General features: G+C 39.6%; 1 pseudogene; it reads right to left on the reverse strand.

Moving 5' to 3' along the window:
* Positions 1–823: 823 nt before the first annotated feature.
* On the reverse strand, positions 824–5,993 carry LOC124095078 (ubiquilin-1-like; annotated as a pseudogene).
* Positions 5,994–13,262: the final 7,269 nt, after the last annotated feature.

Raw genomic sequence — 13,262 nt, forward strand, 5'->3', positions numbered from 1 at the left:
AAGAGAAAATTCACCTATTGTCCATCTATGATAAAACTGAAAAACCCCAATATTGTTCTGACTTTGTATGGTGTTTAAGACATGGAAATATCAACACGTTCAGTGAAAGCAACCTTTAATTACCAATTGCAACATCTGTTCAACTTGCTTATGGGAGAACTGAAAAGACCTAGGCAAATGCATTGTAGAGTGTACTAGGGGGCTCTTTCCACTGCACAAAGATTAAGGTAATTATTGACAGTCAGTCTGTGAATACTGAGACAATGCTATATTATGCTGGGTATAAAATAAATGTCCCTAAATAGATAACAGTATCGGCTTCTTTATTATTTAACAAATGTGACTAACTTCTTTTGCTGAGAGATGTTTATCAATGATACTGTAAGTTCTAAGTATTAGAAAACATTGTTTTAAGAGTAGTTCTTTCTTTTTGCTTTTTTGATTACAATTTTTTTTTTCATATAATCTGCTACAGCATGTTTTTGGAAATGCAGTCCCAAATGTGGATAGGGCAAAGAAATTAAGCAAATATTGCCAGTAGTATAAATCTTACAGCATATTGTTTGCAAAAATATATGCCAAAGCTGGTTATGGTGGCACACACCTGTAATCCCACTGACTCAGGAGCCTGATGCAGGGGACTACAAGTTCCAGGTCACCTCCATCAATTTAACTAGGAGCCTGAAGCATTGTTGCATTAACTGCTGGTGTCCAGGTTCAGTGGTTCCTGCTGTAGGTGCAGAGCTAGACCCACTGGTCTCTGAAGGGCATCCAGTGGTTCCTAATGCCCCCTAGTTAGGAAAGGCCAGGGATGAGGCAGGCTCTAGGGCTGCTTAGTCATTGCTGACAGAGTGTCAGGATTCTGCATTTTGTTGGAGGAAAGTCAGGAGCTATTGTCTCACTTGACCTTGAAGCTGAGGATTTCCATCAAATATGGTTATTCAGCATCATCTTTGCAACAAGGTCAGGGTTCTGTTTAGTGGGACTGCACTATTCTACTCATGTAAGGGACAGACTGCATGTTTTGCATAAGGCCTGGGTTAAGTTAATTATTGCAACAAGCTCTGCATTCTTATTCTGTTGATCTTAATAGCTCCTGCCCTAGGCACCAGTACCTAGGCACCAGGTATTCTGCCCAGCAGTGAGACTCACAGTGTTTCTCCTGGCATTGAAGCTTATGCCCTCAGGGACACCTGTGAAGTTCATAGATTAGGGAAGAATCTCTATGTTCTACACAAGAAGTTTGACTACCTTCACCTGAGGAGGTATTGCTCATTATGGAAACAAATAGAAGACCACCAAACTGCTCTCTTGGTACACTCAGTATGGATTCTTGAATCTCCCTGTTATATGCACCCTCAAACATCACATCCCCTTGGATGGTTTCTAGTTTGCTAAAGGCTAGATCCTGGTTTCTCACTTCCTGTATCATCTCTGGATTCCTGGCAAGTTCTGATGTTTGTCTCATTTAGCTGGAATTTCAATGTATGACTCATTTCTGGATTTCTCTATATCCACTTCTGCATTTGGCCATGATTAACTGCCTCATTGGTCAGGATTGGAAAGCATGCTCTGGATTAAGGGATTTTCCATGACCTGAAGCTTCTGAAAATTTCAGGGTTGGACAAAAGTTGTTCCTGCATTTGTCTCTGTAGTTTAACAGAGTTGGTAGTACTCAGATCTAAGCTACTCAGACTTACAAGTCCTTTAGGTCACCAAAACCGAAAGGATTGTTAGTAGCAGAACCAGATGTGGAGCTACTGTCTGGAGCTCATGAGGTGGTAACATTGCTTTCATTGGTATTTGTGGGGCTGAATGATCTGGAGGCCTGTTTCCTGTTTTGATAACCAAGTGAATGGTAAGTCCATGGTGAAGTCCATGTTGACTCAAAGTATCTTAATGTTTCAAAAAAATTTTCAGCAATATCAACACAAGTTGGTCAGTATGTGATTTGAAATGTTTAGAGATTTCTAGGAGTCCAGAGGGCTGCTGCTTTCACACTCTCCACCAAAGAGAAGGCTGTGGTGTGGCAACTCAGGGGAGCAGAAGGAGGCAGAGGAGCACCAATGCCCACTGTCCTGGCAGCAGGGATGCACGGAATGCCACCCATTGCAAAGAGTAAGGGGCCACAAGGATCCACTGAGGGGCAGGGATTGTGGGTGCAGCTGCACAATGTTCAGACACCGCTGGTTCAGAGCAACAACCTCAGAAGCCTCCGTTTCCTCCTATGTTGTTACCTTTTACCCATCAAGAGCAAGGTGAATTAGTTTGCAATTGTGTGGACTGGGGTTCTTCTCCACTTTTTTTCTGTGGTTAGTGTCTTGCAGCTGCTATTCTGCTGCTTACCAGAAGGGTGTTCTTGAGCATACAAAATTAAGTCCCAGCTTCATCATTTATAATAATGGATGATAATAACTAAGTGCTTTGAAAAGATTCGATGAGGTAATGTCTTTTTACTGTTAAAACTGTTTTCTTCCAGGCGTGGTGGTGACTACCTGTAAGTTCAGCTACTTGGGAGGCTGAGGCAGGAGGACAGCACATTCAACACCAGCCCTAGCAATGGAGTGAGACCCTAATCAATTTAGCAGAGACTCTGTCTCAAAATAGAAAATATAAAAGGCTGGGGATGTGACCCAGGGGTTAAGTGCAGTAAAAGCAAACAAAGTGTTTTCTTTTCTTTCTTTCTTTCTTTTTTTTTTTTTTTTTTTGAAAGAAACTCATTTTCTGTCTTGGAGAGGAGTGGAAAAATAGTACTTCTGACTCCATTTTGGGTTCCGGTTTTGAATCTTCAGTTACCAATTAAGTGACCTGAGATAAGTTAATTTCACTAAGCCTTGTTTTAAGGATAAGAAAATAAAATGTTGCCTAATTTGCTTGGTTGTAAGGATGATCAGGGGTGTAAGTTTAAGAACTGGCATATTGAAGATGCTCAGGTATGTATTAGTTCTTTTTCTCCAGAAATAGGAAGAAAGTGTTACACATTTATTTTGGATTCTTGAGCATTTTAGAAATTTATAACTGTTTTAATTGATGGTAATAGGATCTTGCAGAAATGTTTTGTTTTACTTTTCATCTTCACATTTAACACTGTAAAAAATAGTTTCTCACTACATACATTTTGAACAAATGAATTATTTGTAGGATGAGAAAGTCTCATTGCTTGAATCTCCTGTTAATATGCAAAACGCATATTAAATGTTAAAAGCCTTTCTTAGGGATTATGTAATGAATTGAACAAGGAAACCTTCTTTTGCAGGTATAGGCAATAAGAGAAGATTTGTTGTACTGAATCAAATAATCCACTTAATGAGTTACATAAACATTATTTTCTCATCTGTGGTAGGCATTGTGCTGGAGTCTGTGTAAAACTTCAGCATTTAGGGGTAAATTCAATGAGAGGCAGTAGTTTCTCTGGTAGACTGAGAATCTGTTTTCCCACTTATTTTAATCATGGTCAAATTACATTCTCCTCATTTGTAGAATTGAGTGCTTATTGCCTAGCATGTGGAGTTATCCTAGGTATTAGGTAAGGCAATGTTCACAAAGCAGGTTCCACACACCCAGGCTGCCAAGGCCATGGCACATAGTGAATACCAAAAGGAAGCTGCTTTTCCTTTGTTTTCTGTTGGAAGGTGATTATTAGTTTGTTATAATGGAAGAGTTGAATGCTACTTGGAAAAAGATGAAATCTCTATCAGAGGATGAGGGTGCTAATTCAAGCTCCATGATCTTGAGCTAGTAGATACTTAACTGTTGTTAGTTTCTTTGCTTTTAAGATAAAGAAGTTAGACTAGATAAATCTTAAGATTTTTTCAAAGTCTAGTGTTCCCATTGCAAGTAATGATTTTTCATGAAAATCAACTTGAACACGTTCTACTAGTCCAGAACACGTGTTAGGTTAAAATAAAATGAAAAGGATGTTTTTCCAGAAGGTAGTGATCTAGTTGGGAACATACACTGCCTGAAACAGTGGGCACAGATGAGGAGTGTAGCCTGTGAGCAGAGGCAGGTGCCTATCATTTCGAATTGTTAGAAAACAGACTTTAGCAGAGGGATAGAGACTTATGCTGGTCCACAGAGTGACAGACTTCCTATCGCTTATCTTCTATGTCAACCACTGATATGTCTTCCCTACTCCCTTCTGCCAAAGGATGGTAGGAGCTCTGTATTTCAGACAGACTCAGAGGTAACTTAGCATGTTTATTGTATAGGTTTTATTATCAAAAGGTTAATTGTCGAAAGATTCAGCAAATAGGCAACCTGAAGGATGCAGGGCTGGTGAGACATTAGGGTCCTCTTATTTTCCTTAGAACTCGCTATCCCTAGGAATTGGTAATGAATTCAAAGCCAAAACTGACAACTGTTGCATGCCTTTGCATGTAGCCTCTCCTGTTCAGTGTCACCATAGCAACTGGGCCAACTTGAATTGCACTTTTGCACAGGCAGCTTTTAGCACAAATGCAGCCATGAGAATGAGACAGCCATGATTTAGGTCACTGTTCTACACAGGTGCTGTTCTCAGCCATGGCAGATTCCATCCTTGATAAGCAGTCCTTAGCTTTTTTGGCTTGGTTTCCTTGAGTCTGAGTCAAGAGCATCGGAGAAGATTAAAGGGTGTGATGGTGATGTGAGGGCCCACAATGACCACTGGGACCAAAATCAAGTAGCTCAATGCACTTCTCATCTTTCAAAAAATCAAGGCTTCCTTGAAAAGTGGAATTTGTCATTTTAGTAGCTTTTTATCTTCAGTATTAAATCTTCCCTGAGCTTTTCCATGCTTGGAATCTGCCTCAGGAAGGGAAAAATTTTTTAGGCATGAATAATGAATATGCAGACTTCAAAATTCCCTTTCTGAGGGACACAGCCAATATAAATAAAAGTAACATGAAACCCAGCTCACATTAGTAGGACCAAAATAGGGAAGGCAAAGCTTCTGTTTAGAAACAGCACAGCACTGGCTTGTTCCCACCTGGACCCATTTCCCAGGGTTTAATTCAGAAGTGTGGCCATGGATGCTGGGTTCACACCCCATGTGTCACCTTGAGCAGTAAAGCTCTTGTTGTGCAAGTGTGATGCTTTGAGATGGGTGTGGTGACTCGTGTCTGGAGTCACTGCTACTCAGAAAATTGAAGCAGGAAGATGGCAAGTTTGAGGACGGCCTGGGTAAAGTAGCAAGCCCTGATAAAAAACATCAAATGGGTGGGACTGTCTGTTAGTGGTGGAGCACCCTTGGATGCAAACCCCATTACCTCAGAAAACAAAATGAAGCAAAAGAGAAAAACTGCATTGATGCTTTGGGGGAAATACATGAGCAAGAGTCATAAAATGGTAATAAATAAATTCATTCTTGTGAAAAAATCTTTACTTTTTTTAAAATATTTTTAAATTGTAGATGGAAACAATATCTTTGTTTAAGATAATAATTTATTAGTTTGAGCATTCAATTTTAATTATATTATGTACATAACATTCAAAGTTTCTCCATAGACTACAGAAAAAAATGAACCTCATTAGTATTTTGCATAATATCTTTGTGTTATTTATTTTTTATGTAGTGCTGAGGATTGAACCCAGTGTCTCATGCATGCAAGGCAAGCGTTCAACCACTGATCTACAACCCCAGCCTCCACTTTACTGCGTGTTTTTTTTTTTTTTTTTAGAATTTAAATTCATTTAAATTTAAAATCACTCTTCATGGATCAGCATTAAGTACACACCATAGTAGGGCTGTGGATCAGTCTGATGTGGGCACAAACTTAGAACCATTAAAAGCAAACAATTATTACCTATTGTACATGGGTTCCCAGTTGACATAAATACTCCAACAATGATAGTTTTTGAATGTTTCAGAGTGGTCTTTCTTTTTTAACAAAGGTCCATATGTCACTGGAAACAAGCTGAATCTCATTCATACCTATGACCTCCCTCACTCATGCATCAGTCATGACAATCTCACTCTCACCAGAGGAGATTGCTTCAGTCAAAGGAGCCATTGCAATGCAATAGTCAAATCTAACCTGAGGGAAAAAGGATCTTAAATAGCAAGGAATCCCAGCCTTTGTTTTAATATATTCCATCATGCACAAGGCCTTCAACTACCAGTATATCTTTTGAATTAATACATCCACCATTTTCATACAGTTCATAACTGGTCTTGATGTTAATGTTTTTCAGACCAAGACTGATACACACTTGGGTATAGAGCAAAGAAAAATTATGTTCAGGGTCCAGGGCTTCTAATTTCAGCTGATTTCTTTCCTTTACATGCTAAATGATTGTGTGTGTGTGTGTGTGTGTGTGTGTGTGTGTATACAGAATGGCTGTCAGTGCTCATAAAAGCAGAGTTATCAACCTTTTTCCAAACTAAAATTAAAGAATTCCACTATAACAAGAATAAATATTCTCTACTTCACATATCAGTCATGAAAACTTGGGTATATCCTCTGAGTTGGTGAATTTTTCTCCAAAAATATAATCTTAGTGTGTAAATAACTGGGATTTGACTTTAATTCTAAGAATGTTTTCTCAATGTTTTCAGTTTCTTAAGTGCCAGAAACTCCTTTGCTAAAGATAAAAAGTCTTCCTTCTCTGCTAGACACTTAGCACATCTAAATCATGTGGATTTTTTCATGCTTTCAGTCAAATCCTTCCCGACTTCAGCTCTCAGGGTCCAGCATCACCTGCTGAGGTGCTCCAGGATGCCTTAGCATTAAAGCCTGGGTTCATTTTGTAGCAAGTTTGTTAGCTGTGCTAAGAGGTGACTAGAATATGCAGTGTTCTCTCAATGTGATGATCAGGTTTTCACAACCTAGAGATGAACCAAGTAAGTATGTGCTGAAGAGGAAGACAATACTGATTGTCTGAAGTGATCAAGCTTAAGTCAACATCATAATGTTACCACATTATGAAGAAATGTGAATCACTGGTTATCTTCAAATAGGAAGAAAAATGAATCACTGGTTATCTTCAAATCTCATTTTCTTCTCTCCTCAGTATGTTTTCCAAGACACATTGCTTGTGGTGGAAAGCAGAATTTGTAGATATGAAAATGGACAAAAGGTAGAGGACAGGAGGGCAAAGGAGGAGCCAGACCAATCCTCAATGCTAAATTGAACAAACCAGAGTTGTAACAAGCAGAGCTCATGGAATGTGGTGTGTGTGTGTGTGTGTGTGTGTGTGTGTGTGAGTGAGAGAGAGAGAGAGAGAGAGAGAGAGAGAGAGGACATGAACCTGTTGTTTAAGTAAAATTCTTAAAGGAACTTAATTTCTAAAATTACTAATTAATTGCAGAATTTGTGAGGAGATGAGACAGAGTTAGCAATAAATTGAACTTAGTTAATTAAGAAGATAGGTAGATGAGGCACTTAATTTTTGAATTGTAATGATTATTGTAATGACTATTATTATAACACAGTACTGGGAATGAAACCTGTGGCCTCATTTACACTAGGCAAGTGTTCCACCACTGAGCTACATCCAGGCCTCTTTTATGTATGTGTCTCCCTATGTGCGGGAGGCAGGCTTCAAACTTGCAATCCTCCTATCTCAGCCTCCTGCGTTGATGGGATTACTGGCTAGAATCACTGAACTCTGCTTGCATGAGGCAATTTAATCTGTAGGAAAAAATAAATAAAAGACTATGGCCACAGTAAAAAAAAAATAAGTCCAAGCAAAAATAAATTTATTCTTTCCTTTTGGCAGGGGTGGGGGGGCAATAACACATGTGCATAAGAATTTAAAACCATTCTCTTGATAAAAATCATTCCGAACAAACGGACTTATGGCACAGTCTTCATAGGGAAGATATGCTTCAACTTCCTTTTCTTGGGTAAAGAGACAGTTAACCAGTCATCTTAAAATGTCAAAACTTGCATTGAAATTGCACATTCTCCTTATTTTGAGGGGCAAAATATGTCTATTGACACAGCAATATCGCTCTAAGATGTCCTTTTAGGAGAGGTGGGAACAGGGTGAGTGTCACCTGGGCCAGTAGCTCATTGGAATGTATGACAAGGCTTTGTAAATATCTCTGAGAACAATTCCCACCTGAGCTGTTGGTGATGGTATTTCTGTTGTAATCATAGACCTGATAGGTTGAAAGCAGGGAAACACAATAAGCCAGGTGGGGGTTAAATAGACTCATGTGAAGATGGAAAGGTGGATGTAGTTTGCAGCTCTCTCCATGTAGCTCTCTTGATAAATTAGGGAGCTACAATACAGTGGGTAAATTTCATTCTTCTCTACTAAAGACCTGAACACTGTTACCAAGGTCAGAGTCTGAAAAGGAAGAGTGGACACTGGGAAGTCATCTGTTAGTTAAGCAAGATGGGCCTTGTCAAGACTACCAAGTTGAGGTCTTTCAGTGTGGAGAGGATCAGCAATGCCCAGTGTATTCCCAGCTCATTCCACATCCCCACCCCAGGCCAGTGGCCTCAGCAAAGGTGAAGGGAAAGAAAGTTCAAATGGTAGGAGAAGGGAAGAGAGAAAAATGTATCATGGTGAGGCATAGACACTCAGCACATTAACCAGGAAAGCTAATGGAAGATCACTGGCACTGATGGCCATTCTATATGCGCACACACACACACACACACACACACAAACACACAAAATCATTTAGCATGTAAAGAGAAGAAATCAGCTACAATTAGAAGCCCTGACTCTGGATACAACTTTCTTTATTTTTCTTTAGTGGAAGATACTTGGCACTTAGATGGAGCCTATACAGCACGTTTATAGAAATCAGGAAATGGCTATGGTGAGCAGAGCACAGGCCAAACACTGACAGTTGCAAGGCCCTTCCCAGCCTGCCCCCATGAAGTAAATACATGGTATAGCTCTTGCAGAAAGATTGCCAAGACTGTTTTGTAGGGTCCCCAAAATGGGAGAACTTGGAAAAATCAGAATAACTCAAATCATACAGCCTTGCTTCTCATATGGTAGAAGACATTAAGAAAGTTACAAACTTCTGGTCAGGTTTCCTCAATCTGTCACAAGGGCAGCACAAAGAAATGAATGGCCACTAGAACTGTGAGGGTGCATGAAGGAAGGTGAGAGCCATGCAAAAGCTCTGGAATGGTGCAAAGGCTTGCCAATGAGTGTTTGCATAATTACTGTTATCCAATTAACTTTCTTTTCTCATGAAGAGAACATTTTAATATAGATAATACACCATCTAAATTCATGGGTTGCACAGCTGCAAGGTTATGGATAATGGCAGGTATAGATTTTGGCTTCAAGTTGCTGAGATTTTAAATGAGATAATGCTGTGGAGGGGATTCATTCATAGGATAAATAAAAATAGATGTTGGTAATGATCAGAGAAACTCTGGCCTTCTTTTCTCTCTCTCTCTCTCTCTCTCTCTCTCTCTCTCTCTCTCTCTCTCTCTCTCTTTCTCTTTCTTTTTTTGGTACCAGGGATTGAACTTGGGGACACTTAACCACTAAGCCACCGTGGACTGGGGGCATAGCTTATTGTAGAACACTAGTTTAGCATGGTTCTGGGTTCAATCCCCAGCACTGGGGGAACTAGAAAAGTTCTATAGAACTATTGAAATTTTTCTTCTTCAGTTAGCAAAGAACCAACAATGACACACTAAGTGATTTTTTTTTTGTCTTTTTAAATTGTGGCATTGGGGAATGAACTCATGGACACTTTACCACTGAGCTAGACTTCAAGCCCCTTTTTATATTTATTTAGAGATAGAGTCTTGCTAAATTGCCTGGATTGTCCTTGAACTTGCAATCATTCTTCCTCAGCCTCCCAAGTTTCTGGGATTGCAGGTGTTCATTACTGCACATGGTGTTCCCTTCTAATTCTGACATTTGTGTTTCCTTTGGAGGTTAGATATATTCTGAATCTTTCTTTAGTGTTAGACTTGCATGTCATGTAAGTCAGGGGACAGGAAGGAAAAACATGCTACTTCAACCCCAGAAAAAGAGGAGGAAAGAGTGGAGAAACAATTAAAAAAAACAACATGATAGCAAAACCCCAAAGCTGTGGTAAGAGGAAGTCCTCATCATAGCTACTGCCTCCCATAACAAGAAACAGAAGATCAGAAAGCGAGGAATGAAATAGAAATAGTAACACATCCAGTTACTCAGCAACTAGCAAACATTCAATCTAGAAAAAGTCGATGGAAAAGCATACTTGTCATTACCCAGAAGAATACACTTGGCCTAATTACTGTAGGTTAATTTTCAGTAGTTTGATAAATGAAGCATCAAGTAGCCAATTCTGTATTACACTTCTTCCTTATTCTTACCTTTCTAGAGAACACAGAACACAATATCCCATACAGCAGGTCACTTCTTAGCAGCTCAGAAGTGAACCTGGTTCCTGTAAACGCCCAATGTGCTCAACTAAAAGTTGTGAAGGTACAGAGTTTAAAAGCATTAATACTATAAGATTTTATTATGAAAAGAAAAAAAATGAAGATAACTCACAAGTTTCTCTGCTCTTAACGTATGTAAACATACATATAACAATTAGAGCAGGAATCCTTAGGCAGGCCTGTAATCCCAGCTACTCTGGAGGCTGAAACAAGAGGATCATAATTTTGAAACCAACATTGGTGACTTAGAATTTGTCTCAAAATAAAAAGCCTGAGGTCTTGCTGAGTGGCAGCATGCTTCCTAACATGTGTGATGCCCTGAATTCAATCCTCAAAACTGAAAATATAAAATATTATAAAATAAAATAAAGTCAAATAGTAATTAGAATACAGAATAAGTTTATGAAACTGAAATCTCAGACAATCCCGTGTATTCTTATAGGAAAAATCAGGAAGACTTTTTCACATGGGTCCTTTGTATTTTGGTAGAAGAGTTAGGTGTAGCTATGGCTTAGAACATAATTGTAGTAGAATAGAAATGGCTAAATATAAAGGTAAAGCGTACTCACTTGAGAGATTTCTGATGTGGCTAACATGTGGAACAATCCTTTAGATGTGTTCTAGATAATAAGAGAGTTGATCATTCTGTGAGCCACTCAGAAAGTTAATCAGAGCATCTGATGTCATCCCCAGAGATATTCAAATGGTAAACCAGGGCATCTGTGGGATTGTCACTGTCATCCTAGAGTCTAACACTGAGAAATCTCAGCTGGATTCCCTCTGGATTCAGACACTGGAATTCCCACTGTTTTTCTTTACTTTCATGGGAATTCCTCCTCATTAAATGCCTGATTGTGAGCATCAAACAGCAAATATCTTTTGTTACCAAATCCTACATATGGTTTGTGGGTCCCTCATAAATTGAAGGTAGTCAATGAGAATATGGAGTTGTATTATTAAAAAGAAAAGAAATTTCTCTCTCTTTTTTTTCTTGAACAAGATTTTCTGGTTGGCTAGTCTTCTTTATGGCTCCTGAGCTGTCCTAGACCCACTGTGCTTTTCCTTGTCAAATCCTGTGCTGGCAAAGAACCCTGTTATGTCAGTTTAGCAAGAACATCCCATTCTCCAATATCTGATCATCCTTCATTTCTAATCAGCGTCCTCTTCCTCTATCATTCTTGGGTGATATCTGCCCACTCTGGTCTATCTCCAACAAGAATCCTATTAGTTTAGCCAGACTCACCCTCAACCCTGATATTTCTTCTTAATCATGTTCTATACACATTGTCCCATGCTGCTTGGCTATGAATTCCAACTTGCTTTCATGATTTTGGAAGTTGAGTAAAGTCTCTCCCTGTCCTCTGCCGAAGCCTAATACCCTATTACAATAGTCTCTATACCTATTATGATGGTCCTGGATAAAGTATCTTCCCATGCTTTAATAAGTATTTTTAGATCATTGTTTCTCTAATACTGCGAGCCAAGGAACACTAATGATGGCTAGCAAGCCACTAGAAGCTGAAAGAAGCAAGAAAGGATCCTTCCCAACAGCTTTCAAAGGAAAAATGACCCTGCTAACACCTTGATTTAAGAATTCTAGCCTCCAGAACAATGAGATAGTACATTTCTATTTAAAGTCACACAAAGTTTCAGTACTTTGTTGTGGAAGCTCTAGGAAATGCAGATACTGGCTGTCTCTGTACTAAAGATGCCCTTTGTTTCTCCCAATGTACTTTGCTAATCACATCAATATTGAGGAGGCTATTCTGAATTTGAAGAAGAGGAGGAAATGTGGAGAAATATGGATTTTGATCAGGGGGAGTGGACAAGGAAACTGGGCATGACATTTGGAGGGTTTAGTTGAAAGACCTCAGGGGAGGTGTGGCTCAGATAAGGTCAGGATATGTGATTGGGAGTGACCTGACTTGATTGTGAGCAACTAATCCCCTTATTCTGAGTCCATGCCCTTCATTGCATACCGTAGGGACATTGCAGTCTGAGAGCCCTGTCCTCACCCCAAGGAGGAGTATCAGATGCAAGTCCAGAAGCTAAATTCTTCTTCCACAGGCATCAGAGTCAAAAAGCCCCAAGTGTCTGGGGCATTTGCCCCCTTCTCTATAGCCCCTCTGTTCAACTATTTATCTGAGAGAATCCTCAGCACATTTTAGTCCTTTTTTTGCTGGGGTGGGAAAGAGAGGTCTATCCAGTAGCACAAGAAAGGGAGAGCAATGGCAGGGGGATAAAGGCTGCTATCCAGGCTGCAAGGCTGGCCCCTCTGCCTTCCATGAGTGGGGCTGGGTCTTGATTGAATGTGTGAATAATAAAAAGAACTATATTACTTTATTTTCATAATTTTTCTTAAAGGTGAAGGTAGTGGGTTTTTTTTCATTTTTTATTTTGCATAGAAGGATAGTGAGGATAAAATTCCCCTGCAAAAGAGGGGTGCATTCCTTCCTTAACTGACACCCCAAATTAACACACATACACATACACAAACAAATGTATGTGCATAGGTGTGCAGACACACATGCATACACACAGCCTTGCAACCTTCCCCACCAACAGATACTCATGCCTATTATGTACACACCCATGCACCTGAGCATGCATGTATAACACACACACACAGCACATGTGAACACATGTATACTTATCTGGCTGGCTTTCACCTCTGTGGCTATAGCATTAGAGGAAACCAGGAGAAGAGCCAGGAAAAGCCAAGGGAGGAGTCTGGTAGCAGAAGAGTGGTCTCACTTCCTAAGAGTTCCCTTTCCCTAATCCGACTCTGCCTCAAATCCTAGATTTCTCTCTCTGGGCTCAGCAATTGATTTTCCAATAATTTAACCAGAGTGATTCCAGGCTTATCCTTTTTCAGGTATTGATTTCACAGAGACCTGAGCTTAGAATATGAGTTCCCTTAGGTGCTCC

Source organism: Marmota monax, unplaced genomic scaffold (assembly GCF_021218885.2).
Source record: "Marmota monax isolate L192 unplaced genomic scaffold, Marmota_monax_Labrador192_F-V1.1 WCK01_AAM20220418_F8-fsc00315, whole genome shotgun sequence".
Classification (NCBI taxonomy): domain Eukaryota; kingdom Metazoa; phylum Chordata; class Mammalia; order Rodentia; family Sciuridae; genus Marmota; species Marmota monax.